Raw genomic sequence first — 27,936 nt, 5'->3', positions numbered from 1 at the left:
CAGTAGGTTCTTAACCTTTTTTTCCTGCATCATAATGTGACCTCTTATATTCCTCTCCACCTAAACTAGCTGAAGCATCTAGTGGTGACAGAATCTGATTTATTTCAGCAACAATCATTAACCTATCCTTTTGGGCAGCTACTGCAATAAATTCAGGAGATTGGACAGGAATGAAGACACTAGTGTATTTGAAGATTAGACTGCAGTTAGTTAGAACTAAGGTTTATTAGCTGTCATGTGCGATAAGCCAATTGGGATGTTGCTCAAAGAAAATACAGGCAACAAAGAAATTGCTGTTCTCCTTTATTAAATAATTATATTGGGAAATATACCATGCCATAGAAACAGGGGTTTCTATTACACAAATATATTCATTTATTTCTATATATACAAAATATATTCTTAAATAAATCTCAAAAATTCTCAAAGAACTAAAATATATAAAAACATTTTAAAGAATTAACTTAGTTTGTTCTCCCTTAAGTTGTGAATCTATAAAATATTAATATACTGATTAGATATTGTATATAAGTCATGTTAAATATACCTTTATATTTGTTATATGTGATAGATACCTATTTATATTTCATATTTATGTATTATATAGTATTTATATGTATTACATATAATATATAATGATATACTATGTTCATATGTAGAAATACTAAGAGGTAAAACATCCTGAAGGAAATGATGGAACATTTGAAAAGGCAATGGAAATAAATTATTAAGGATACTTTTTCCCAAAGGTCATTATACCTAAAGTACAGTTTAAAAAAAAACGTTTAGCATAAAGTCATCTGGAAACACAGGTAACCAGTAGTATTTGATGAAACTTCTATGACTACATGGAAGTTTTTTATGCATCACTCTGTAGTTCAATGTGTGTCATCCCCACCACACACATATAGATACAGATCCCCTTCATGTCAGATAAAGGTTTATTGAATCATTTTCTTTGTTCTATAGTATTTAAAAGCACTCTACCCTTGCTCACCTAAAAGTAATCTAACATTCCGTCTCTCATGATTTCTCACTCATACCACATGCCATTTTGACCATTGTATTTTATTGTCTTTCTAAGATGACTTTAATTGCACATGTAAGTACAAACTACTGTATGAGTATGCATGTGTGTTTTACTCTGTTTACCTCTCTTGTTTCCCTCGTTAGATGAAGGAACCATAGCAGAACTACAGTGAGAAATTAAATAACTTAATTAGTCTTTTTACATGATTAAAGCTAAGAAGGCTTAAGTTTGAAATATACTTGCTGAACTATCATTTTCTACTGCAGAGGTTAGCAAATACATTCTCTTTAGACCAGAATAAAAGGAAAATTATTGGAAACATTTAGAGTTAAGTTCTCGTGTGAAGAGAATGAGTGCCTGGCCGAGCTGTCTTGGATGGTTTTTAGCATCTCTTCTGTGGCATATCCTCCTGGATAGGAGATAACACAACCCTATGCTCACTCCCATAAGACCATCCACATGCTTCCTAGCCAGGCTATATGATCTCTAATCTTCCAATAGTCTTCCTGGCCTCTGCTTCTGAACAATGAGCCACAACAATCACACCTTAGGAGTTCTCTCAGGCTACTCTCCCTCCATACCAAGTTGATGTTCAGGTGTACTGCTCAGAGCTCTGTCTACTGGGAAGTTTTCTCCTCAACATGGTCTTGCAGGGCCACCTCTAAGTGATGCTTTGAGCATCAGTGCACGGTAGGATTAAATAAAGCCATCCATAAACTATGGTTTTCTGCCTGCTTTTTCAGTCATCTGGTATACATAAAACACTACAGGGCTATGGTATGATCTAAAGGGTGAGTGCAACAGAAATGAGTGACATGGATATACAGCCCACCTTTTTGTTCAACTAACTTGTGTCCACTGGACCTTCTCAAGACCAAGTATGTATACACTGTCTCATTTGCATAGTGAGTTGATGTTTTCACAACCAAGCATCATGATTTAACAGGTTTGCCACACCCAGCTCATGATGGGCAGTTCAGCTGCAGAGTTGCTTATTGTCCTATGTTTATGCATTCGGTCTCTATTAGGGTCCACTAGCAGGGCAGGGCAGGCTCTGCTTTTCACATGGGGAAGAGTTTTCTGCTGAGGATGGCACAGACTTAGAAGTACGGACCAGTCTAACTACAGTTCAGTTCTTTAGAGTAGTCTAGGCTTGCAAAACACATAAGAAAGCACCACTAATTACTATCTATCATGGACACCTCTAGCAACTTGAGATCTGCTGGGCCATATGGTCTAATTGGTAGAACTATAAACATCATAGCTTGAATCTGCTCTAAACCTGCTCTTCCTCTGCACCTCACTCAGAAGAGACTTTTCAAGTTATTACTAATAGTTTGAAGCCATCTTCCCAAATGTGGTATGTGCAGCCCTCAGAATACAAAGAAGTCCATAAACACTGTGCCTTGTTCTTTAAAGCAGATGCAAAGTGCAATAATTTGCTCTTTTTCTTGGAAAATGGGATATGATAGAAACCATTAATAATGTGTTTTATAAATCTATGAGAATGACCCTAATCTCTGCCACCTCCCTGGATGAATTATTGCTTCTCATTTTTTACCTCCACCACAGTGGAGGGATGTAGTATTAGGGCTTCCATTTGGCTCTTCCATTTTGTTCTTTGTCCACAGGTCTTGGAAAAAGTGAAAATTCTTGCAACTTGAGGTATGTCCATCCCAATTACATAGTAAGGTAACAGAGAAATGAACATAGGATGGATTGACGAACTCCTGGTCTCTAAGAGATGGACTTGGATCTGGTTGCCATTTATCTACTAGGCTCCATAGTAATGAAGGGAACTGATAGTGCTTTAAGAAGAGTGGAAGGGGAATTCCTTGTAAATTATTTTTAAATTTTTTTAGTGTTTATTTATTTATTTAAGTTTATTTATTTTTGGGACAGAGAGAGACAGAGCATGAATGGGGGAGGGTCAGAGAGAGAAGGAGACACAGAATCTGAAACAGGCTCCAGGCTCCGAGCTGTCAGCACAGAGCCTGACGCGAGGCTCGAACTCTCGGACCGCAAGATCATGACCTGAGCCAAAGTCGGACGCTCAACCAACTGAGCCACCCAGGCGCCCCAGTGTTTATTTATTTTTGTGAGAGAGAGAGAGAGAGTGTGTGTGAACAGGGGAGGGGCAGAGAGAAAGAGGGAGACACAGAATCTAAAGCAGGCTCCAGGGTCTGAGCTGTCAGCACAGAGCCTGATGCATGGCTCAAACCCAAGAACATGAGATCATGACCTGATCTGAAGTCTGACGCTCAACCGGCTGAGCCACCCAGGCACTCCTTCTTGTAAATTCTTAACGCAGAGATTCTGATATTCCCAACTTGCTTTAAGGGTCTCATTTGTGGCCATGAGCATATACTCCACTACAGAAAATATCTGTTAGCTTTTCAGAGCTAGTGGAATGTAAATCAAGATGAGAGAGGGCATTCACAGGAAGAAGCTTGATTAATAACCTCCAAATTAGCCATTTAAAAAAAAATTATTTTTGAGAGTGAGTGGGGGGAGGGGCAGAGGGACAGGGAGAGAGAATCTTAAGTGGCTTCCAGGCAGGGCTCTATTTCTTGACTGTGAGACCATGACCTGGGCCAAAATCAAGAGTTGGACACTTAACCGACTGAGCCATCCAGGCACCCCTACAAATTTTTAAACAATAGTCAGCCCAACTTGTTCATCTGTAAATGAGAAAGTTATATAAAGCATTATAATCCCTCACATGGAAGTTAGCCATGATGTTACACAGAGGCCAGAATACATATTCCTTAGAGGAGAAATGACAGCTATGAACTATCAATTGTAGGTACTAGTGTCTCTTACCAAATCAGAATGGAAAGACTGGAGCAACTGTAAACGCAACATGAAAGGAAAATTTCTTCTAATAACATTAAAAAAATTGGTGCACGCCTGGATAACCAGGTCTTCCTGAGGAAGATTATAGTCAAAAAACTGACACACACACACACACACACACACACACACACACACACACACAAATAATGGAAAATAGCTTCCTTGTTCTGAAAATGTGTAATCCACTCTTTCTATGTAAGAAAACAAAAACTGAAGGAATTCACCCAGTTAAACCATAAGAGAAATAGCAGGGAAACAACCTAGAAGCTAAAGAACTATTTTAGGGACTTACCAGTATTACCAAGTTATGAGCTTCTGGCATCTGTAAGCTACTTCACTTTGGAAAATTAATTTCATGCTTGCCTACTCCTGTAAAACTCCTGACTGAAGGGTCTCATCTAGGTTTGGAATGGTCAAAGGAATGTCAAAATTGTGCTTCAAGAAAGCTAAGGAAAAAGCTGTCAATGTCACAGTAGTCAAGGATATTTTTCTTTCTTTTTAAAAAATCAACCATATATGCTAAATTAAGGATATTCAATTAGGGATATTAGGTATAAACTTCGGTTTATTGAGAGATGAAAGAAAGAACTTATTTTTCCGAGGAAGATAGGCTCTCATTTTGAGTACTAAGCTCTCATGTATTATTTCAAGAAATAGCTTCTTAAAATAGGAAACAACACAGAATCATTTTAGTTGACTTTAGGCTTAGATTTCAAATCTAGAACATTTAAAAAAAAATTTCTGGACTAGGATTATCTATCATAATTCTACAATTATTGATTTTTTTCTATATTGTTACTTCTGCTATTCTTTCAAATATATTTGGAGAAAACAATACCACCATGAAGAGCATTACCTTTGCTGGTTTCATGTGGAAAAGCAGGAGTTCAACGTTTGTATATCTCTATAAAAAAGGAAACAAATGAGAAACTAAAACCAATGCTATGATATTAAGAGAAATAAAGGAAAATATTCAAGCATCTGTCTACATACTGGAAAACACGGATATATATATATGTATATATATATGTACATATATATATAGTAGATATTTAGAAGACGGCATAGTTCAGATGGATATTATACTATCTTTGTTGGGCTTACAAAGGAAATAAATAAGGTTTCCATGGAAGTGGAGAATTAAAATATAAAGAATACAAATTTGTAGAAGTACAAAATTTGGCTGGGCTTTTGTCTATCAAAGCCATTTTAGAATGCTTACACTACAGAAGTGCTGGACCTGGAGACTTGCCACTCAGACCACCCATCAAGGGAAGGCTTGATGGGTGCTGTAGGAGGGCAGGGCTGGCTGTAGGAGGGCGGAGCTAGCTGTAGCGGGGCGGGGCTGGCTGTCAGAGGGCAGGCAACAGACAGGCTCCTTCAGGTCTAGCCTGCCTGCAGAGTAATGCCTCACCCTGGAAAGCAGGGGCGATGGCAGAGGAAAACAGCTTTATCGCTGACCGAGCAAGGTGCGGTATAACGGCCCAACCATTTCAGGCCAACCTGGGACAACTCTGTTGGGCAGTACTTGTTGCAGGGCTCTCCAGCAGCTGACTGAGACTTTGTCACAGTTATAACACCATTGGACTTCTTTTGCTCATCCTGCTTCTGCCTCCTTTCCTTCACAGGTGCCATTCCTTAATAAATATTTTATACTCCCTATCCGTTTCAGCATCTGTAGAAAATCCAAGCTATAACACAAATATTTCTGTACATCTAAGGGTTTCCCTAGACCCACATTGGGCTGTGACTGAATATTTCTCCCTGGTCTCTATCTCCCTTCTTTGCTAGTCCATGAAAGAGATGGTTTTGAGGAAATAAATGCAAAGTATTCCCAAAACTAAAACATTAAACAAGCAAACTTCTAAAAAGTTGTGGTTTTGTACACAACAGTCATATTCAAGTTATGCCTCATCCAGTCTATCTTTCTAAATGTCCACATCTGCTCCGGATCAGCTATTCTGCCTCAAGAACTTTGGTGGGTATTTTGGGATTAAAATGCTTCCTAGATAGATTTCTACATTTTCTTCTGGGCACCCAAAGATCAGAGCTCCTCTCTGAACATCACTGCTTATTTGATACCTGAAACAAATCCCTGTACCTTTCCAGAACTCCTTGCTGGCACCTCTTCTACAGTCTCCTATTTTCACGCTCAGGAAGTGTTAAAAGGTTCACTTTAGGCGAATTCACTAGAGGTGAATTTTATAACTCTTTTTCCATCTTGGATGGAGAACAAATCCCAAAGGACTTTTTATGTCACCAAAATTTCTTCTCATATGGCAGTTCCTTAGATTTTTCTTAAGTGAGTGCTTCTCACCTGGATGTCATAGGGACTCCTTGCTAGGGACTACTCTGGGAAAATCTAGTTTCACCTCCAATTGAATATCTGCATTTTTGACCCAAAGGAAGCAGAGGACTCTATGCATATTCATAACAGCTCATTCTATATGATGCATACCAAGACTCCTATCTATGCTTGCCATTATTAATTCTTTTCCCTCTGATCATCCACAGTTCTGGTCATTTGGGCTAATGTTTCAAATTTCTAGGACTTTGAGTTACCATTACATGTATATCACCTGCTAACCACTTTGCTAAGTAGTCTACCTATGGTATCCTTTTAAAATTAATTACATAGGATATTAATACGAATAATGAAAATTCAAAACAGTCCCTTAGTCCCCTAGTTTGCTGACCCAGGGGTATCTGTTTTTGCCTATGTATGCTCCTGTTTCAACCAAAATTTAACATTTTAACTTATGAAAATTTTCCCATTCCTATTATTTCACATGAGGAAACCAAAGTCCTGAAAGGTTAAATATTTCTCCCAAGGTCACACAGTTAGTAGGTGAAGAAGTCTTTGAGCTAGGTTTGCCTGACTCCACAGAAAACACTTTGTTGTGTTGTTTGCCTAAAGGTATTTGAATGAATGCAATCTCCAGATTTCTTATTACAGCAGTGAAGGTCAATGCTGGCTCATATGATCTTTCTCCACATTTAAAAAATATGCCTCTCCTTCCATAAATCTGAACATGGTCAAAATGTAGGAGTTTTCCTGCACCAAAATACTTTCCTATCTTCTGACAGAAATCTTCTCAATATTCAAATCAGTGAGGTCTATATGTGAACAACTTCCTCTGGTGTTACACAGTGCACATCTGGCACTACTGTACATAGCAGCCCTGATAACACACATAAGTGTTTAATTTTAAGCTGCAGCATTCAGCCAATATGTTCGAGAGCTTACTGAAGGATCAGTGTGAACATATTTCAGCAAAAGGGTGGGATTCATTTTCAACACAGTTACTATTCTTTACAAAGGGAGAAGAGTTTTATTTTTTTTTAATTTTTTAAATGTTTATTTAGTTTTGAGAGAGAGAGAGAGAGGGAGTGAGCAGGGAGGGGCAGACAGACTCTGAAGTAGGCTCCATGTTCTGAGCTATTGGCACAGGCTTGAAATCACAGAGTGTGAGATCATGACCTGAGCTGAAGGCGCCCAGGGGAGAACAGTTTTTAGGACCACTCCCAGCACCTGTAGAACACGGAACCAGCAGCAGAGAGAATTCAGAGATATACAGGAAGTTTGGTACTATGTAAAGATAGAATCTTTTTCTACTAATACATAACTAGAGGCAGAGATTTATAGCACATACTGGAGGGAAGTTTATCCTCCTAAGAGATGGATTCTTGAGGATAGAAAACTCAAAGCTAATTTTCACAAATTGTAGATGTGGAAACCTATAATTTTAATAAAAAATTATAAGAATACTCCTATTGGAAAGGGACATCTCAGATATCATTGTATAGAAACACAAGATTAACAAAACTGAAAGAAAGCAAAATGAGAAATTTGAATGGAAAAAACAGACAAACAAAACAGGAAAAGTAAATGCTTCCCATGAGTGTTGGTAAACTATAATTGAATGTTAATGTCAATTCCACCAAATCTTTGGTTTTAATGCACAGATGGCCTTTCAGATAAATATATACACACTTTTCATTCCCTGTCAAGGCTCTATGCACTTCAGACTAATCTTTTTACCTTGTTCACAAAATATGGAGTTAGATAAACCTGAGCTATTATTACAGGAGAGAAATATATGCTGGATGGACTCCACCTGACTACTATAGCTGCCTTGATTCTGGAACCAAAAGTGAGCAGCTCAGATAAGACAAGGACTATCCATCCCATGGTTAATTCTCCTTTATAACAGAAATACTTTACTTTGAATGGGCTACATGTACACAATTCAAAAACACATCAATTTTCCAATTCTTATGGATTAGAAGAATTCATCTTCGAGTGGAGGGTGGTTAGCAACAACTGATGAGCATCTAGCAACTTCCAACAGTCCCATGAAGACACATGGAAAAGAATAATGCATACAACATCAAAATAGGAGGACTATGAAACCAGAATGGAAACCACCATCAATGCCTCATCCATGTTATCTATCTCTAGATATGGACAGTCCTTGTTCAGACCCTATTACTCAGGTTAACAATGGTGAAGAAAATATTGGACTGTCATTTCCTATGTCTATGTTCTTTAAAATATTCCTCTGATGACAATGAATTACATGTTTCTTAGAGAAAATGTAGAAAAACATATAAACACCAATAAGGAAAATAACTTTCTCCATATTCTGCCACCGGGAAACATAACACATATCCTGTTTAGTCCAATAGTTCAGAGCGCATTTTAATTGAATTTTATTTGATTCCACCAGAATTAGAATCATATAAGAATTTAATGTTATGAAAACCTCCTATAACCACTTGATTCTTCAATATGTCATTTACTGTCCCCACCCTACTGCTTTACACAGTGCTTTAAAATTTTAAGTACCTTATAAAATGTGCTGTTAGTGTTCCTCCCTTATCCTAGATCCTCCGGTGACCAGATACTAGAAAGTCTCTGGATGTTTCATACTTTGAATTTTTGTAAACATATAACTTTGGAGTATATAAATGTCCACATATGTATTCAAGTGTGTTAAAAATGCTTGGACATGTTTGTCTATATGATATGGGGTGGGGAGGTTAGTGGAATCTGATATCCAAATTCTAGAAGACTTATTCCAGGGAAGCAAACACACTTCAATTTGTCATGAGAATGTAAGCCATTGTAAAATTTCAGGAGCACAGTTTGGTTATAAGCAGAGGAAAAGAAAAAAAAAACACTTTGCAAGGTGATATAGGCATATGTTAAAATTCACTATGAAACAATTACAGGAAGTGTCTCTCAGCCTAGACTCCCAGGTCTCATGACACTCTTCCTAATATTCAACTTGACTAGTTTTTACATGTGGGCTATCAAAATTCTATGTGCTGTTGACAGGGTATAAAACGATATATACCCTTATGCAAATGAGATATTAACATAGCATTCTTCAGTGCCTTGATCATTTTCATTCAAAAAATGATTCTGGGGACAGTTTCCCAATAAACCATTCTGCATTCAATTCCTACATGTGGAGTGGGGAGGTTTCTACATACCACCAAGCAATTTTCCAATACCAGCTGCGTGTCTTACAACTTAACTCTGTTCTGACACTGTTTACTGAAGATAGCATCAGATCCCACTGATTAAGGGGTCAGTCCCATAAGACTGCTGCCCTTCCCCGAATCTCAGATGCCAGCCACAAATCCAGGATATCACCTGTGCTTCTGAACAACCAGCTATAGATCGTAGGCTCCGATAACTCCCTGCCTGAGTTTGATTAATTTGCTGGAGTAGCTCACAAAACTCAAAGAAATGTTTTATTTACTGGATTACTATTTTATAATAAAAGGATATTACTCATGAACATCCAGATAGAAGAGAGGCAGAGGACCAGCTATGGAGAAAGGGAGCCGAGTCTAATGGCCCTCCAAGTATGCACCATTCCTAAAGCTCTCTGAAACGTATCGGTTAGGGTTTTTCCTGCAGGCTTCATTACATAAGCATGATTGATTTAATCGCTGTCCATTGATTTGACATCCAACCCCTTTCCTTTGCCTGAATATCAGGGGCAGGGACTGAAACTTCCAACCCTCTGATCACATAATTGGCTCCGTGGGCAACTAGCTCCCATCCTCAGGTGTTTTCAAAAGTCACCTCATTAACCTAACTCCAGTTGTGTTGGAAGGGGTTATTTATGAATAACAAGACACTCATTTAAACCTTAGGGCTTTGAAGGGATTTCTGAGATTGAGGACAAGAGACCAAATATTATAACAAAAGTTGATCTCATTGCTCTCATGGCTCAGGGAATTCCAAAGATTTTGGGATCTGTGAGCCAGGAACCATGGACAAAGATCAAACATATACAAGAAACATCTTTTGGTCATCTGAATGACCAAATACATATTTCTTATAAATCACAATATCACACATGACAACAAATATATCCACTTCATCATGAAAATTGCTGCCTGGCATCCCATTGCATGGATATCCCATATTAAATTAAACGTCAATGAAACTGTCTCTACTACTCTTTTTATACAAACAGTTTTAAAATGGACATTCATTCTTATACATGTCTTTGTTTCAGGTGTGGGTATAACTATGATTAGATTTATATAAATAGAATTATCAAATGACATGTGAATTTTAACCTTCACACATAATGTGTGTTAAATATCATGACAAATTAATAGTCACAAACTATTTACAAAACCACCCTTGTTAATGTGAGATTTAACACACACACATATAATATATATATATATATATTAGCTTTGGCAATGCCATTGGTGGAAAAGCTAATGAACATTTCAATGTGTTTATTGCTACCTGGCTGCAATTTGAAGAATTATTCATGTTAGGGTTTTATTGCTGCCAAAACAGATTAATGCAAACTTCACAGCATAAAACAACATCCACCAAGTTCTGTAGGTCACAAATCCCAGTGTTCAAAAGGTTGGTGTGAATGCTTCCCGTCCTGGGGTCTCTGGAGAAGAGTCCATTTCCAAGCTCATTCTGGTTGTTGGCCAAATTCAGTTCCTCTTATGGCGGCAAAAATGCAGTCCCCGTTTCCTTCTGGCTGTCAGCTGAGTCTCAGGCTTTGTTTCTAGAAGCTTTCCATGTTCCTTCTCATGGTTTCCTATGTTGTTCTCTCCAGCATCAGTGGGCTAAGTCCCTCCTCCTGTGTGAGTCTCTCTGGCTTTATCTGGAGATGTGTTTTTTTTGGTTTTAAAGGGTCCCCAGAGGCACCTGGGTGACTCGGTGAAGTGTCCAACTTTGGCTCAGGTCATGATCTCACAGTTTCAAGAGTTTCAGCCCCATGTTGGGCTCTGTGCTGACAGCTCAGAGCCTGTAGCCTGCTTCGGATTCTGTGTCTCCCTCTCTCTCCCTGCCTCTCTCTCTCTCTCTCTCTCAAAAATAAATAAAAACATTAAAAAAAAAGTGTCCCATGATTAGATTGGGCACTGATGAATCTTTCAGAACACCTTCTCTATCTTAAGGCTCATAAGCTTAATCATTTTTCTCCATGTAACATAATATACCCACATATTATAGGAATGAGAGCATTGACATTTTTATGAGAGGCATTCTAACTACAAATATATATAGTATATATATATATATATAACATACATTTTCTAAACCTAAGACAGGGAAAAAATTATGTTCACCTATTATTTCAGCATGTTTCTCCTTTGAAATGCTGGGTGATAGTAAAATATGGTATCTTATAGGTCTTCAATGGAAAATAATTATAACCATGAATTACACACTAAGAATTAATCTTTCATGTTAAAATCCACATAAATAAATTCAAAGATGTGTACAGATCCTGAAATAATACCTTAAAAATATCAAAACATATTTCAAGAACGAACTAACATTAGACAGAATTATGAATCAAGAAATGAGAAATTTGTAGTAAACAGTACACAATGTGTACGTGTGACTTCTTACTATTTTTAGGTATGTATAACCTCAGTGTTAATACATGAATGTCTTATAGCTTCCTTAATACCCTAAGGAAATAATATCAGTGTTAATAACATGTATTCAGAGATAGGATTCTGGTAGCATAAAGTATTAGGATATTGTTCTAGAATATAATGTTAGACATTGTGGTAGGCAGCATAGTGCCCCTCCCAAGATGTCTATGTCCTCATCACCAGAATCTGTAAATAAGCTAGGTTACATGGCACAAGGGAATTAAAGTTGCAGATAAAACTAAGGTTGCTTAATCAACTGACCCTAAAATAGGAAGATATTTGGGATTATATGCAAGTGGCCTCAATGTTTACAAACTGTTCTTAGCAGTGGAAGAGCAAAGCCAAAATGTAGATCAGAGTGACGTGATATGAGAAGGACTGAATCTGCTGTTGCTGGATTTCAAGATGAGTATGGCCATGAGGAAAGGAATGTAGGCAGCCTCTAGAAGAAGAAAAAAGTAAAGACATCCTCCACAGAGGATGTGCATCCTCCACAGAGAAGTGTAGTCCTGCCAACAGCTTCATTTTATCCTAGTAACACCCATGTTGGACTCTGAGTCTCAGGATTATAACACAATAAAACTGGATTGTTTTAAGCCATAAAATTTATGGCAATTTATTACAGCAACAATAGAATACTAATACATGCATCAGTTAAAGTATATTTAAGAGGAATTTTAATGATGTGGAAAATATTTATTTTATAAAGTTAAGCTACATCTGCAGAAAGAAAGCTTATATAGAATTATATAGTTTAAGGAAAAAAATGATACTGTTAACACTGACTTCAGTGACAAACTCTTACTGTCTGAATATATTAATATTTCACAGCAGTTAAGAGCATGGTATTTACAGTTAAACTTTTATTTGAATGCTATCTATTATTTATTAACTTAATGTGGCCATTGGAAAAATAAAAACATGTTAATCCTTGGCTTAACTATTTATAAAATGGGGACAATTATTCCGACCCCATATGATTTTTATAGATTTCCAGTAAGATGATATGTATAGTCCAGTACACGACACATCATACACATTTGGCAAATGAGAGCTGGTGGTGAACTGCTGTTCTTACACTTTATATCTCCCAGTTCTTTTTTTAAAAATTTTTCTATTTATTTTTGAGACAGAGCAAGCACATGAGCAGGAGAGGGAGACACAGAAGCAGGCTACAGGTTCTGAGTTGTCAGCACAGAGCCTGACGTGGGGCTCAAACTCGTGAACCATAAGATCATGACCTCATCCAAAGTCAGACGCTTAACCGAGGAGCCACTCAGGGCCCTCCTAGTTCTTAAGGTCAAGCAAATAGGTACGTTAAACATCCTCCTCACTACAGTGTTAGACTAATTTTCAGGATACATTTAAGTGAAGTTTGGTAACTCAAATGAATATCTAATTGACACGATGTCAGGAAGATGACTGGAAAACAGTAGAAATTTCAGCCAGTGTAGGGTAGATATGTGGTAGATATCACTATCATGCAGGAGGTAGAGTGTTCTGGCTCCTCAGAGTGTTCTAGTAAATTTGTTTACTTAAGTTTAATCAATTCATCGGTATTTTTTTTTTTAATTTTGTCAACTCCCCTCCGATTCTGTAACAGTATTATTCCACCTTTCTTCTAATGTCTTTAAATTTTTTTTTAACGTTTATTTATTTTTGAGACAGAGAGAGACAGAGCACGAATGGGGGAGGGTCAGAGAGAGAGGGAGACACAGAATCGGAAGCAGGCTCCAGGCTCTGAGCTGTCAGCACAGAGCCTGACGCGGGGCTCGAACTCACGGACCATGAGATCATGACCTGAGCCGAAGTCGGACGCTTAACCGACCAAGCCACCAGGCGCCCCACTTCTAATGTCTTTAATGACAAAGCAAAAGAGCTGTGTGTTTGGGAAGCGGGTATGAAGCAGCCCAAAAAGAATCACCTGGAAGCTAATAACTGCCCTTACGCATTGCAATGCCACACGACCAAAAACATAGACTGAGGGAGTTGGATAGAACAGTAAAATCATCTAGTCTAACTTTCCTATTTTATGTATAAAGATAACGAGTCCCAAAAGAATAAATAACTTGCTGAAGGGTACAATGTTTCAGACACTAGGAATAAATCCTAGATGTTCCTTCTTTTAGTAACACACACTTTATGTTTCAATGTTTATTTATCATTTTATAACAAAGCCCCTTCCTTATGTTTGTCCTCTTACTGTAGAAATTTTCATTGAAAGCAAAAATTGCTCAGTATCCTCCTTAGAGTAGAGCTGTTTGCTGTTATTTTGCCTGTAAGGAAGAATTCTGACCCATGTGGCATGTTGCTGCTGTCAACAGAAAGGGCATTGGGGCAGCAGGTGGAAAGACTCAGCAGTATATAAAAATCCTCTACGGCAAGGTTCACCCAGGTGTTTCTTTCAAATTCCAACCTCCTCCCTCCCACATCTCCTTAAGAACAGGTGTGACCCCTGGAACATCAGAATCAGCAGGGGTAAGTGAAAGGTTATACAGAGTTGAAAAGCAGCAGAAAATTTGAAACATAAGCAAATTTAATACATAGCATCTGTTTTCAATATGGGTTTCTCATATTTAAACTTAACATTCTATTTTTAGTTCTGAAAGGAAAAAAGGACTGACTAATCTTGATCTAGAAATTAGTGACATAAAGCAGCACAGATTATGAAAGATAGTAATTCCAAAGGTCAAAGACATTATTATAAATGAGTTATTTTAAAATTTATACATGTTATTTCATAAAATCATAAAGTCATGGGGATGAAATACATCAGTCTGTCACTTAGACCAGTCTCATTTATTCTAATTATCTCATTCTCAATTTGGGGGTTTTCTCATTAGGAATTATCATTAAAAGTTCATAAGCTATTCTTGACAGTGAATAATGAGCAAATTGTCAGATTTAGCCCATGCTGACATTTCTGTTCTCAATTTGATGGTTGTTGACCTCATTAGGTGCACTTATAAAACAAGGCTTAAAATCTAAAAAAAGGTTAGAGACTTGAAAGTAAACTACTCTATAACCTGTCATTATCCCAACCTTAAGAAAGTTGATTTTGATGTATTAACATTCCGTTGGATGTTCAGAAAGAAAAAAAAAATAGTGAATAGAAATGCTTATACAAACAGACTTTAATTTTAATTATTCTTACCAAAAGCATTGGCAGTTTATTAACTTTAAATTGGTCATATGCGGTGCAGGTATAACAAATATAGCATGTATGGTGCTCAAAATATAACCAAGGGATAAGAGCCTATTTCTTCTAAAGGAGAGTATATTGCACATCTCTGAAATATTTACTCATTAGCTGGTTTCTAAGTGCACTCAAGTGCCTTCAGTACTATTTGTTTTTCATTTTAACAAATTAGGAAGGTATTTTGTTTTGTATTAAAATCAGATAACTAGAGTTTTGCATTTGGGAAAATAATCTCTAATTTTTTTAAAAAAATTGAGGTTTTTATTTATTTCTGAGAGAGAGAGACACACACACAGAGTACTAGCAGGGTAGGGGCAGAGAGAGAAGGAGACACAGAATCCGAAGCAGGCTCCAGGCTCTAAGCTGTCAGCACAGAGCCCAACGCAGGGCTCAAACTCGTGAACCACGAGATCATGACCTGAGATGAAGTTGGATGCTTAACCAACTGAACCACCCAAGCAACCCAAGAATCGGTAATTTTAAAGAGAGATTTTCTCTGACATACCCAAATCAATGACTTTCACATATCAAAGCCAGCCTTTTTCATGGTTGTTTTAAAGACATTTAAGTAAATGAATATCAAGTTATTGTTTATAAGTTTATTTTCTAAAAAGGCAGCCTACTGGCTACATTACCTAAGGGTATTCTATAGTGGTTAGGTTTGAAGAGTTCCTTATCTCTTGAGTATTTGCTAATTGTGTTTACCTATCAGTAAGTACCATTGGAGAGAATAAACATGATCAAAGTTAAAAATGGAGGAAGTTAAAAACTAAAGCAGAATTGGTAGGGTAGGAGGACTGTAAATAAGAAATATTAATCAAGAAAATTTAAATGATTTTTTTAAACGTTTATTTATTTTTGAGACAGAGAGAGACAGAGCATGAACGGGGAGGGTCAGAGAGAGGGAGACACAGAATCTGAAACAGGCTCCAGGCTCTGAGCTGTCAGCACAGAGCCCGACGTGGGGCTCGAACTCACGGACCGCGAGATCATGACCTGAGCCGAAGTCGGCCGCTTAACCAACTGAGCCACCCAGGTGCCCCAAATCAAGAAAATTTAAAGGATACTCTCATATGGTAGAAATATACCTAATATGTAAAATTTCTGTCATTTCCCTTCTTTACAGAGTAAGAAAAGGGAATGGGAAGTACTATGTTACACAGGAATGTGCAAGCACATAACAAATATATAACGTAGAAAAAATGTGTCTACAAAGTAAGCAATACTAAATAAATTCAAGTTTCTATTTATTTGCAACAAATAAGCCAAATACTAAGATGACTTATTAGTGTCCTTTTATTCTTCAGTGACCATCAGGTTTTCAAATAAAGACAATCTGAGTGTCTTAAGTTTAAGTGTCATGATAGAAACAGAGTTGCTATGGGTTAAACCGTGTTCCCTAAACATTCATATGGTAAAGTTCCAACCCCCAGGACCTCAGAATGTGGACACAGTTGAAAATAGGGTTGTTGCACATGTAGTAAGTTGAGGTCACACTGGAGCAGGATGAGCCCTTAATCTGACAGGTGTCCTTATATAAATAGGAAATATGAAGAAATAGACATATACAGAGGAGGACATGACATGAACATTAAGGCAGATATTGGGGTCATACATCTACAAGCCAAGTAGTCCCAAATATTCTTCACTCAGAAGGAATCAATTGTGACAGCATCTTGATTTTGGACTTAAAGATTTTGGAACAGTGAGACAATAAATTTAGTTGTTTAAGCTAACCAGTTTGTGGTACCTTTTTTTTTTTTTTTTTTTATGGCAGCCCTGGCAAAATATTATGGGTTGTATCTGTATCAATCAGTGTTCCCTTATGTTAGCATAGAGTTCCGAAAAGGTGGCATATTTGCACACATATGCATGAAGAGAATAGAGACAACCCTCAGATTACCTGGCACTTAATGATAATAAGTAGATGCATACACTGCCTCTTGTTGAGCAGAAATAGGCAAGAGAAAGAAATCCATAGAAGCACATTAAAGGACAATATCCTTCCCTAATTAAACACTTAGAACACTATAAAAATAGAACACATTAATTTGTTGTAGGCACAGAACTTATGCCCATTATGTATTTATTATTTAAACACCATCAAAAAATGTATATAATTAAGCACTGAGTTATGATAGCAGTTTGATGCAAAAAGGCGGCCATTGGCCAGGTTTTTGTGAAAGCAATGAAATGTGTCAAAAGTATTCAGATAGTGTTATGGTAAGTCTATTACCTACATTGTCCATCAAATAAGCATGATGTTTTTGTATGTAACTTTCATCCTTCCAGATAAAAATGCATGACCCTCTTCTCTACTATATATAAATCATTTTGAGTTTTAGGTCATTTGGGAGTGGGGAAGTCAATTAACTTCAGTCAGCAGCACCGGAGCAGTGACAGTGGGGAAAAAAGGGAGAGAAAAATAGCAGTTCAGACTTACATGAAAATGCTAAATATAGATAGAGGTGTTCCTGGATGAAATCTATGAGAAACCAACAGCTAAAACCAAACACAGCAATGTAAGAATAACAATCATGACTAGCCAAGAATATTGACAACATTCACTCATTTGTTCAACAAATATTTCTTGAGTACTTATTATGTGCCTGGCATTAAACTAGACACTGGGAATATAAGAATACAAAACAGAAACTGTCATTATCATCATGTTGGAAAAAGCAGAATAACAAATTAGCAGTCAAATGCATATGATGATTTCAGGTTTTTAAAAGCACTTCAAAGAAAATCAAGGTGTTGTAGCTGCTTCAGATGAGGTCATAAGGAAGGTCCGTTCCAGGAGATTTGTAAGCTGAGGTGTAAGGGAATGTAAGAAGTGACCCAAAGGCAAAGGAGCAGGTTTCTTGATTGAGAAAAGAAACAACAATAACAAAATATTGTGCTCTCCAAGAGAAGTCCGCACTTCCTGTGAATGCCTCGCTGAAACTGAGTGACTTTTCCTGAATTGAGAGGATATTCATCTGAGTTGGAAGAAATATAATATTTTTATATAATATATGAAATATAATTTTAAAGTGTAGGACAGTAGACCACATATTCTGTGATTTTCCTGTTTGCTCTGGAACACATGGTACATTCGTTACCACATAGATTTACATGAATGCAGGTCTTAATTATGATGAATAAACTAAAATATGCCTTGGGTTTAACTTAGAATGGCTTGTATAATTTGCTCTTAAAGTATTATATAGTCTGTCAGTCTTTGAAGATTTATTGCTTACAACTAAACAGTGCTCATGATTTTTCATAAGCTATTTACACTTTAGACATATAATTATTTCTACTTAGCACATGAGGAAACTGAGGCAGAGGCAATTTGTGCAAATTATCCAAAGGCATAGAACTGGTAAGTAGCAAAGGCAAGATTTAAACCCAGGAGGTCTGGCTTCACAGCACATGGATGTAATACTCTTCTGTTGTGCATTACCTATACTTTTTGTTCATATTATTTCAGGTTTATAACCAAATACATAAAATTCCACGGAGAATTTGCTTTTACCTTACATGCCATGTTATGTTTTAACAATATTTGTCATCAACAAGATAAAAAATGAGAAGAGCTATCTGTTTCCTAGACTGCTCGTCTCATCTCCCAATCCAAATGCTCATACTTATAAATTCTTATACTGTACAAGTTTAAATAATAGCAAGTCCATTCAGACAAGTAGGTTGTAAATGCATCATGCAGGCAAAGCAGACATGGACTGGCTTTTATCCTTTGAAGAGAATAGTGAACGAAAAGATTCTAAGTATAGAAATGGAAGATTTAGAAAGGGGGCTTTATTAGTCACAGCATGAGGTGTGGAAAATGGCTGTATCACCCTGGGGATGTTTTCCTCATTCACTTCCTTGTATTAGACTCCATAGTTTTCTGATTCACTTTCCAAGTCGAAATCCTACCCAAACTCCTCAATTCTTCCCTTATGCCATTAATGACATAGAAACATATTGAGGAAGAGTACCTTCATGAACTCCTTAGATACTTACAAACCTTTATATTGAGCAAGACATGGAGGCAGGTACTGAGATAGAGACCTGCCTTAAAAATCTTAGATGACTGTTGGAAAGCCAGCTACACAAAGGACTGTGATCGAACATAGAAATGAACTTTGCATTATCTAGACTGTAACAAATCCAGCTTGACGTCACTATTGCAAACATATAAAACATCCTTGAAATATTTTTTCATTGAAGACTAAAATATCATATTTCACAGCAATTGTTTATGGTCCCCTTATTAGAGATAGACGTTGCTGTTTAAATATATTCAAAATAACTTTTGAGCTGAATGCTTACGAATACTGTGGCTCTATCTCTGGCATGTGAGCATGCAGACATACACACTCACACACACACACACACACACACACACACACACACACACACTTAAATAAACATCTTATCTCCTTGGAAACTTTTTTATGTTTTTCATTATTTTTCCTTCTGAAACTATGAGTATATGAAGCCTAAATACCCCCAAGGGCTGTGGCTCAGTTTTATTTTTAGATTTTATTAACTGCTTCGTATATTCTACATTTAGCTTACAATTTTTTATTGTTGTTCTCCCAACATCTATAAATAAAATTTGAAGGCCCATCTACCTTTAGTTTACAGGAAACAGAATAGAACCTTATTGAATTTTATTGTTGGTGTTAGGAAAAGTTAACAAGGTGAATTGATTGTGCCTATGAGAAGCTAAGAATTTACTGCTGTTATTATAAGATTGTCTAAATTTAAATGTGTTTCATCATTGGTTGTGAGTTTATATGTGGGAAGGCAGATGTTAGCAGTGTCTTAGTTCTTTCTATTCAGAATGATATTGCTTAAATTTAGTTTGTTCAATAGAAGACAGTGTAGAGCCAAATTGCCTTAGTATAAATAAGAGTACAAATTCAAAACTTTCAAATTACAGATAAACAATGAATGTCCAGATCCTGATTAAAATTTGGCCACGTTTACTAGTAGTAAATAGAAATACTTAAAATGTTATAATAAATATTTATGCCCACACACAATATAAAGATAGTCAAAAGTATTTCATCTTGTAAAAGCCTAAAGCTCTTCATTTAAGCAATTCCTATTTCAATTTAGTCTTTGATGTGTCAAGCTAAGCTCTAGAGAATTTCTCCCTTGAATGACTGACTTTCCATTGGAATATACTCTTTGAATAGAGATTGATGCTAGATTCATGCTATCAGCATTCTATTGCTTGCAGAAAAAAGAAAACCATTATTATACTACATTTAATTGCATTAATACTGAGAAGAAGAAAAAAGGTCACTGAAAGAAATCATTTGAAATTTGCTTTTTATAGCTATTGCCTAAGCAGCTTGTTTATAAAATATGCTTTCTGGATGTACAGGCTTGTAAGCATGGATGCAGATACCCTGGGTTCTAATCTTCTTTCTCCCACTAACTCGTACAGCTATCAACATAAGTCATACAACTTCTCTAGCATAAATGTTTCAATCTTTGAAAAAAATACATAATTTACTGCACATGGATCTATGACAAGACTAATATATTTCTTAAACACTTTAACACATATGAGTGGAACAGTATTTTGGAATATTACCAAGGTAAAGAAAATAAAGGCATTGTTATTATTTTTTTAGATACGAGCCAGCTGATTTGGAAAATAAAAAGGTCAGTATAAACAAACATTTCAAGAAATGTTTCTCTTAACGTCTCTGTGTTAGAACTAAATGTAGATACACTGGGTTCTCCTTTGGAAAATATATCACTTGTATTGATTCTTTTGATAATCCCCTTAATCCCCACGGATCCCAATATGCTCCTGTGCACAGAATCTCTCCAGACCACACAGTACTATTGTGTTACTACAAGGATTACAGTTCATCAGTTACAGCATAATTAGCAATGCCCTACAAAGGAAAAGCACCCAGGGAAACTTGCATGTTGCTCAGATAATGATAGAAGAAATAAGAGAAAAAGGGAGAAAAGGAAAGTCAGGTCTTTCATGGTCATAAGTGAAATGCACAATGAGGCATCCCATAAATAACTAAAGAAAATTAAATAGGGCTGGATTTTTGGTTTACAGGTAGAAGCAAGAATTTCAGACTTCAGAATCATACAGTTATTATTATCATTATTATTATGTCTTTGCAGACTCTATGACTTAAATGGTTCTCTTTAATGGAGGCTTTAGCACAAAAGCTATGTAGGTGATCAAAAACACTGGGGTAGGGAATATTGAAGACAATCTAACATATCGTGATTAATTGAAGAATGAAAATAACTGACAAAAAAAGAGGCAGACTGCTTTTCTAATTTATTGTCACCACTGAACTTTTTTCTTAAAATAACTATTAGTATTTACCTTCCAGAAATGTGCAAAAATAGAGACACCTTTTAAGAGAAACAGTCTTATTCCCAACTCTAATCTGTTGATCTGTTTACACAAGAACAATGTAACCATGTTTATACCACTTTGCTTTTCGCGGTGGCCAGGCAGATAAAGGGCAGATGGCTATTACTTCCGATCTAATCATTTTATCAACTAGATGCACCATGGTGAAAGTACAACTGTAAGGGAGTGATAGGAGGCAATCTTCTCCATTGCTGTGCTGGTGTGTAGCTAGTGCCTGCACAAGCCCTAAATAAAATAGAATTCATTTTCTGGGCTTCTAATCTCCTTTACTGTTTTTTTTTTTTCCCTAAGTTTTTTGCCTTCTTCATATTTTCCATCACCTAAAGCCATTATTAGTCACAAGATTTCATATTGAAGACTGAATATTTCTTAAATGAAATTTTTTAAATGATGAATATTCAAGAAATCAATGAACTGGCTCCTGGAACACTAGTTTATACTAGTAACAAAGGGTGATGGACAAAATTAGTGAAGTGTAATATGAAGCTATAGTAACTACTTCAGTGGATGTCTACATTTCAGTGCCTTAGCAAAATAGAAGTTACTTTTCACTCATATAAAAGTTCAACATGGCTATTTCTGGTCAACAAGTGGGGTGACTTGTGTGAGAAGTTTTTTGAGTAAAACCTGGATGTTGCACACATCACTTTTGCCAAAATTCCATTGGCTGCAACTCTGTAATAAGACCTCTCCTAATGGCAAAGGATTCTGGGAGATATAATCTAGCTATGTGCTCAGGAGAGAGAAGAGATAGATTTTAGGAAGAACAATCAGCCATATCTTCCACAGTCTGTCCTGGTCAATATGAATTGACTTCCAGCTTTATTCAAACTCACATACTATATTCTCCCCCTTACCCCAAAGGGGAAAATCCAATGTCCATACCAGGTACTGATTGTATCACAAAGTCCACTATCTCAATTGGAACATATTATTCAGGTCTAGTACCTCATGGTCTTGAAATTTATTAATTGAAAGATTAATTATTTTCCCCTTACCAAACTCCCACAGCATGAAATGGTAAACCAGGGATGAGATAACCTCAGTAAAAATACCCCAGGCACTGCTCTCTGGCAATGATGGCTGAGTCTCCATCCTAGGAAAGGAGGGATTTTCTTGTTTAAATTCAGGATCTCTGGCATTCTCTATTGGCACTTAATTCCAATGTTTGGGAGTTTCTTCATGTCACAAGTTCCTTCATGATTACATCTGAAGTGAGGAGTACGTCCTCCTTCGGAGATGGGTGCTTCCTTGGTTGCAAAGATTTAAAGCCCTAGGGTTGTTGTAGAACTGCAAAACACTTGTTTTAGTTTATTTATTTATTTTAAGAGACAGAGAGAAAACATGAGTGGGAGAGGGGCAGAGAGAGAACCCTAAGCAGGTTCTGCACTGTTAGCACAGAGCCCACCGCAGGGCTCAATCTCACAAACGGTGAGATTATGAACTGAGCCGAAATCAAGAGTCAGATGCTTAAATGACTGAGCCACCCAGGTGCCCCAGAACTGCAAAACATATAGATGAGGCTTTTTTTTCCTTTTTCTCAGCAATGTTTTTCTTAGAGAGTTTAGTAGATTTCTGATTCATTTGCTACTACTCAGTTACATGCTAGTAAACATACCAAAGTTCCTTTTTACTTACAATTTTCATGCCTTTTTTTTCCTTCTGATCCTCATGCTTCTGAAATAATTTGCTTAGATGGAAAGGAAACCCCCTGGCTATAATTTTTGCCAAAAGACTGAAACTCCTTTTAGCTAAGAAATTCTAATTTGTCTTTGTCATGCAAATCTTTTTCTCTAGTATTATCTCTTATTATTTAGTATCTAGAGGCCTTTGCCTTTCCCAAACATGTGTGGCCCACATTTCTCACCCCTGTTTCTTTCCATCTCTGTTCTGAAATTGGTCAATCTTTGCCTTTTCTTTTTAACCCTTTGCTAAAACATCAAATAAAAGCTAACAAACATGAGACCTCTCATTTTTTCCAAATGCTTCCCTAGAGCTACAGACTTAATAGGGCATGGTTTCCTTTCTGAATTACTGCAGATAGTAGTAATTTTCTCAAATATCTCATCAGTATATAAATCTTCAATGTTTTAACCTGTAGTGGTTGTTATCTAATCGACTGCAACATGACTGTTAAATCAATGGCAGCATCCCACTTCTATATATTTATGAATTAACTAGATTAAAGCTATCTGAAATTAATGCCAACAGTTTAGAGGCACAACAGATGGAAGTCTCTCTCATAGATATCTATAACATTACAATGCCAGTGTACCTGGTTGTAGATCGACTGTTTTTTCTCCAGGCAATGAAAAATTTACTCTAGCTCTTTCTATTTTATGGCTCTAAATCCTATAGTTTAGGGTTTCTTCATTTAAGCTATCCAGACATAAAAAGGGGAGAAGGGGCATGGAGAAGACATAAATAATTCTTAAAACCTTGGGTATGAGTAACACTGTGCACTTCTAGTCACATTTCTTTGCCAAGGACTAGTAATAAGGCCACAAGGAGAGTAAAGGGAAAAATGGGCTAGATGGGCTGGTCCCTGGCTATACCTTTGCTATAGAAAAGGATATAATTCTGGGGGAAAAATACTGTCCCCATTGTGACAGACTGTCACAGTACTTCATAATGTGACTGTATTTGGAGATAGGCTCTTTAAAGAGATAGTTAAGATAAAATGAGGTCATTAGTCCCTGTGAGAAGAGGAAATGTGGACACAGAGGGACACAGATGAACTTGGAGAACCTCATGAAAACACATGAAGACAGCTGTGTACACCAAGCCAAGGAGAGAGGTCTGGAACAGTCCATCATAGTCCTCAGAGAAAAACAACTCTGCTGACAGCTTGATCTCAAACTTGTAGCCTGCAGAAGTGGGGAAAAAATCAATTTCTGTTGTTTGTCACTCAATCTGTAGAACTTTGGTGCAGCAACTCTAGGAAACTCAATGATATATAGGAGACATGACAATAATTAAAGTAAGTATATGTATCAATGACAATGAGAGCAGGTTGCATTCCTATTCTGAAGGCAAAATTAGGAAATGATTACTATTAGATAATGTTTTAAAAATATTTCATATATATTTCAAATTGATATAACAATGTACCAAAATACCAATTTTCTTTATATAAACATATATATGTATTATTCACAAAGTCTAACAACAGAACAGTTCTCTTCTTTTACTGTTTGGCATCTATGTTCATATTTTATCCATATTTAAAAACATTATGCTTTTTCCTGGCGTAAGTTACTTATCTGTCATAAAAAAGATGACTGTCCACCTGCCCTCTCCCCCTCCCCCCTACTTCTCTTTCTTCCCTATGCCCCCCACTCAGATCCACAAATCTCCGTTGCAAAAATCTCAAGCTCAAGATCTGCACATGACAGGCTGGCTTCCCCCATAAGATCCATTTATGATCCTTTTTACATTCACAATCTCTGAATTTATAAACTCAGCAATTGTAAGCTAATTACTTCTAATACTCCTCATCCAAAATAATAAAAAAGAGAGATAAAAGGTGGGGATGGGGGGTGGAAAACACAAAATTATGCCTAGAAGCCATAATCTTGTTTTTCTTTTTAAAGTTTACTTATTTTGAGAGAGAGAGAGAGAGAGAGAGAGAGAGCAGGGGAGAGGCAGAGAGAGATGGAGAGAATCCCAACAATTCATGCTGTCAGCTCAGAGCCCAACACAAGGCTGGAACCCAGTTAGAATGAGATCATGACCTGAGTCAAAACTGAGAGTTGGATACTTCCTAGCCACCTAGGAGCACCCCCGCCCCCTGGCTTGTTTTTCTAACTGGTCATGAAATCATCTTAGTTATGCTTGGTAATAGACATTAATCACCCTGGCCATCAAAGAAACTCCATTTTCTACATCTTTTTTTTCAGTGACACAAATATTCTCTAAAAAAATATATAGGCGGTCTATATAGTTAGACCATTTGGGGAAAGATTTCTTCCTTGGGAATCAATATATCTTTAACATCTGAGTCCAAAGTTAATTGAGTTATTAGGTGTAATAGTGATATAGTAAGAGGGGCCACTGCCATTTCTACCCCTTGGTCTCTTGACTTATAATAAACATTTTTGGTAGTGTTTGTTTATTTTTGAAAGAGAGAGAGAGAGAGAGAGAGAGAACGAACAGGGAAAGAGCAGTGAGATAGGGAGACACAGAATCAGAAGCAGCCTCCAGAATCCAAGCCACCAACACATAGCCCAATGCAGGGCTCGAACCCACAAACCATGAGATCATGACCTGAGCTGAAGTTGGATGCTCAACTGACTGAGCCACCCACAAACCCCTCTTGACTTGTATATTCTGCTTTTATAAATATATATATTGGCATCATATATTGGCCACTGGTTCATTCATATATTACAACAGTCATAGGGTGTTTTCTCCCTAATAGCACCATAACTAAACATTTTATTGGCCATTTCACTATTCTTTCAAGCCATCTGTTTATCAAAAACAAAGAAAGAAACAACCAAATAAAAACCATGGCTATCAGCACGGATAGGCATGGCTTTCCTTAGGTATCTGTGCTGCGGTTCTTCTTTGGGCCTGTCCAAAGACGCCATACAGCATTCTCACCAATGACACTTGGAGCAATGCTGGACCTGCAATGCCACAGTACCAAACGGTACATTTTCTTGTACCACAGACCACTGTTGAACTGTAACTACTGTTGAGCTGTCAACTACTGTAATCACTGTTGAACTGTAACTACTTCTCTTGTACAAGGTCTCAGGAGCACTAGTGGTTTGCCCATCAATTTAGTAAGATTCCTAGTATAAGTTACAGAGCAAATGGGTCAAAGCAGCATACCTAAATATGGTATATATTGCCTACAAAATCCAAAAGGCCCACCAAGTATTGTACTTCTCTCCTAGTGGTAAGGAGCACAAAGTAAAGCATCTTAGCTTCTATTCAAAAAGAATATTATCCACCACTAAAACCCCAGGAAATCTATACTGATATATTTCTGGATATTTGTCATGATGCGTCTCCTGCACTTTAGTTCTAAGCCATGCATTTTACTTGGGCTTCTAGGGTATCTGATACCTCCTGTTCACCAGATCCCATGTCACCAGTGTCAGAATGTTATTTGTATAGAAGGCCAGTGTGATTTAATATAGGAAGTGTAAATGATTGAGGTCCTTGAAGACTAAGACACAGCAGCAGAACTGAACTATTCAGTTCTGGGGAATGAGAATTAAGTTGGACTTCTGTCATTGCTACTGTTTGATATCCTTTCCAACTGGCATGGAAAGAATGAATTTGCCAGATCCCAATTGCTGCTAGGTGCCAGAGACTTCCTAACTTATTAGCAAAAATGTCACCTCTCTGGCCTCAACTGTGATTACAGTCACCACCCGATTGCAAGATCCATTCACCAGACAGATTATAGAAAAGGCTGTGTGATAAAAGCATCATTTTTGTATCTCTTAAGGTTTTAAAGATACTGCAAATCCCTGAAAATTTCCAAGAATGTAGTATTGCTTTGGATTATGACATTGGTGTGGACGGACAGTGACAGAATTTTCCACTAAGTTCCTTCAGCAATAATGGCCCTCACTTCATGGGTCAGGGGGCCCATGTGTAGATTATGCCATTTACCAAGTATGTTTAACTTTTCCTTCAAGGACTCAAGTGTTAACTTCAGAAAAGGTTTGTGGAATTACTGGGCCTTCTATGAGATAAATTTGTGTTCAAACTTGATATGTTGGCTGCCCAAGGAGTAGGGACCACATTTAAAAAGAAATATCTCATAACCTCCCTTTTTTTTTTTTTTTTTTAGTATGTCATCGGTTTCCTTGTACATAGTCACCCTGATAAATGGGCACAGTTCTCTTTAGGGCAGGCTGCGTAAATCATGCAAGAGTTGTAAGTTTCTTTCTTTTTCTTTCCTTCTTTTCTTTCTTTCTTTCTCTTTCTTTCTTTCTTTCTTTCTTTTCCTTCTTTCTTTCTTTCTTTCTTTCTTTCTTTCTTTCTTTTCTTTCTTTCTTTCTCTTTCTTATTTTAAGAGAAAGAAAGAGAGTATGAGTGAGAGAATCCCAAGTAGGCTTGCCCATTGTGGGCTTGATGCTCAATCCCACAAACTGCAAGATTATGATCTGAGTTGAAAACAAGAGCTGGTTGTTTAACCGACTGAGCCACACAGGTGCCCATGTAAGTCATTAATTTTTTTTTTTTTTTTTTAGTGAGAGATGGCCCAAGTGAGTGAGGGGCTGAGAGAGAGTGAGAAAGAGAGAGAGAGAGAGAGAGAGAGAGAGAGAGAGAGAGAGAGATGGGGCTCACCCGAGTCGGGGGTTTATGTTTACCCGAAAGGGGGCTCGAGCTCACCCAATGCAGGACTCAAACTCACAAACCAAACTATAAGATCAGGACTTGAGCCAAAGTCAGCACCTGAGCCAAAGTCAGATGCTTAACCAACTGAGCCACCCAGGCACCCTGTAAGGTTCTTTCATAAGAATACTGGTTCTCAAA

General features: G+C 37.1%; 1 long non-coding RNA gene across 2 annotated transcripts in view; it reads right to left on the bottom strand.

Moving 5' to 3' along the window:
• LOC122199341 overlaps nucleotides 1-27,936 on the bottom strand; it is a 166,160-nt gene that overhangs the window by 80,880 nt on the left and 57,344 nt on the right. For both annotated transcript variants that reach the window (XR_006193474.1, XR_006193480.1), the window contains exon 3: nucleotides 4,743-4,790. This is a non-coding gene — a long non-coding RNA (uncharacterized LOC122199341). The remainder of the gene's footprint in view (nucleotides 1-4,742; nucleotides 4,791-27,936) is intronic.

This window comes from Panthera leo, chromosome A1 (assembly GCF_018350215.1).
Source record: "Panthera leo isolate Ple1 chromosome A1, P.leo_Ple1_pat1.1, whole genome shotgun sequence".
In the NCBI taxonomy this organism is placed as follows: domain Eukaryota; kingdom Metazoa; phylum Chordata; class Mammalia; order Carnivora; family Felidae; genus Panthera; species Panthera leo.
This window is presented reverse-complemented; position numbering and strand designations above follow the sequence as displayed.